Source organism: Salvelinus sp. IW2-2015, linkage group LG37 (genome assembly GCF_002910315.2).
Source record: "Salvelinus sp. IW2-2015 linkage group LG37, ASM291031v2, whole genome shotgun sequence".
Lineage (NCBI taxonomy): Eukaryota > Metazoa > Chordata > Actinopteri > Salmoniformes > Salmonidae > Salvelinus > Salvelinus sp. IW2-2015.
Window position 1 is genome coordinate 2,358,908 of NC_036876.1, and position 2,679 is coordinate 2,361,586.

Consider the following 2,679-nt stretch of genomic DNA (forward strand, 5'->3'; position numbering starts at 1 on the left):
GGGGGGGGGGGGGATACACGGCTCGCTGACACTCCCAGACCTCAGTAAGTCCAGGAGCTGGGAAAAGAAGGTAGACATCCCAGAGCAACAGTGCTAGGTTAGCCTCCAGAAAGACAGACAGCCAGAAGAGAGAAAGACTCAGGGAACATTCCCTCAGAAACTTCAAAAGAACAGCAGTAACAGCGTGATTCACTACTGCAAGACTCGGGCGGTTGTGTGAGTAGAGAGAGAGGAATGCTCCTTAATCTCAGCCCTCTAATAACAGATGCATGGGTATGTATGGGAGCTGACGGGCTGACTGGCTCCATACTGCAGGATTGGCCGGCTGCGCCGCTGCAGCCGGGGCTCCGGACACTGTGCCTCCTACTGCAGCCTCCATCCCTGCAGACTGGATACTCAGCGAGAGAGGCACCACCTAATGCCTTCCTTATGGACTCACTGACTGGCCCTGCAGAGAGAAGGTATGTTAACTATCTCCTGTTCTGTTCTAACTGCTACATTGGGACTGTGACCCTTTGAGACATAAGAGACTTAACCAATGATTTATGTAGACACTAGATGGCTGATAGGGGGTGAGGTCTTGGCACTCCCCCACCATTGTAAAAAATATTTTGGAAGCTATAGAAATGCATTTATTAATGTCTACATTCATTTTTGAAACTTGTATTCTATTACAGACATCTGAATKCATACTTTTTAATTATATTATGTGAGCCAAACATACAAGTAAAATTAAAAATATATTAAAACAATTCCTTAAAGTATACTTTTTTTTAGATTGCTAATGTTAATGTCCCCACCACAAGAAAACATACTTAAACACATGTAATTTTGTCCTTAAAACATTTATTTGAAATACTGTAGAATTCCATTCATTCCTATGGAGGACTGCTCTACTGGGGAGTTCTAATGTGGCCGACCAGTGGCTTCAAAGCCTCTCAATGGCCAATACATAGCATTAACAATCCAGAGTTTATATACAGTGCCTTTACAAAGAATTGCGACCCATTGACTTTTTCCACAGTTTGTTGTGTTACAGCTAAAATGTATTACATTTAGATTTTCTGTCTCTGATCTACAGACAATATCCCATAACGTCAAAGTGGAATTTTGTTTGTAGAAAATGTTAGATTTTTTTTTTTATTAAAAGCTGAAATGTCTTGAGTCAATAAGTGTTCAACCCCATTGTTACAGCAAGCCTAATTAAGATCAGGAGTAAAAATGTGCTTAACAAATCGCATATTAAGTTGCAGGGACTCATTGTGTGTCCAATAAGAGTGGTTAACATCATTTTTTTATGACTACCCCATCTCTGTACACCACACATACAGGTAAGGTCCCTTAGTCGAGTAGTGAGTCAGTTCATGTCACCGGGTTGACCTTAAAATGAGGGACAGGTTATATATTTTTCTTAAAATGAATCACTAATCACATTAAATAAATAATCATCTTCAGAAATGACTTTGTCAAAGTAACAAAATAACGAGGGCTTTACAGTGATGGTGAAAACTTGGGGTTCAGTGGGTTAAATGGCGGGGTTCAGTGGGTTAAATGTTGGGGTTCAGTGGGTTAAATGTTGGGGTTCAGTGGGTTAAATGTTGGGGTTCGGTGGGTTAAATGTTGGGGTTCAGTGGGTTAAATGTTGGGGTTCGGTGGGTTAAATGTTGGGGTTCAGTGGGTTAAATGTTGGGGTTCAGTGGGTTAAATGTTGGGGTTCAGTGGGTTTAAAATCTTGCTAGACATCCACAGGACGTTGGCAACAGAAGGAATTTTGGCCACATGATTTTATGCACAGGTTTTTTTTCCAAAGAATATGTGGTCCTACTTTAATTCTAAAAGTGGCAAACTCTTTAGCTTAAAATTAACATGCCCCTTTCTTAAAATGGGAAATATTTTGGGTGCAAATCAATCTCTACTTAAAAGGGATTTTACAAAAAAGGGACTCATTTTGGGTGGCACGAACCCATGAGCCCTGGAGCTGGAAGCCAGCCCTCATCCTTTTATAGTTCCCCCCCCCAATCCACAGGGTAGGAGAGGTTTGGAGGCGAGGAGGGAGAAACAAAAAAGAGGAAGACGAGATAGAGCCTAGCAGAGGAATTGGAAGGGAGTGGGGGGAAGATGATGGATTTGTGGTGAGGAGGAAGGAAGATTGCAGAAGTAGGGAGAGAATAATTAGGGATATGTGAGGAGAAAAGGAGAAGAATTTCCCCTCACCCTGAGAGCCAGAGCAGCATGACCCAGTTTTTTCCACGACCAGAGTGTGCCTGGACTTCATATCACACCAGAACTGGCTGGGGAAGACCAGGAACAGATAGAGTTAGAAGCAGCAGTTTGTATACAACACACAAGCAGTTCTTTAACTTGGGCTCAAAACTTTTCCTAAAGTGCCTTCATTAAATCTAAGTCCAACTACGAAACACTTCCACCCCAACGGCACAATGTGGGAAGGGGCTTAACGAATTGTATGCTTGCACTACCAGAGAAGAGACAACTCCCCTTGGAGAAATCATTATATGGGCCTGGTGGGGCCAGGGCCCGTTTGGCATGTTATATGAAGAACCAATCAGAGTCAGATGTGAATTTGACAGCATGAGGCCCGACAACCAAGGGATGTAAGACATGTGCAACATTTTTTGCATAACACACAGACCCAGACCCATCTCAGGGAATGTCATAATG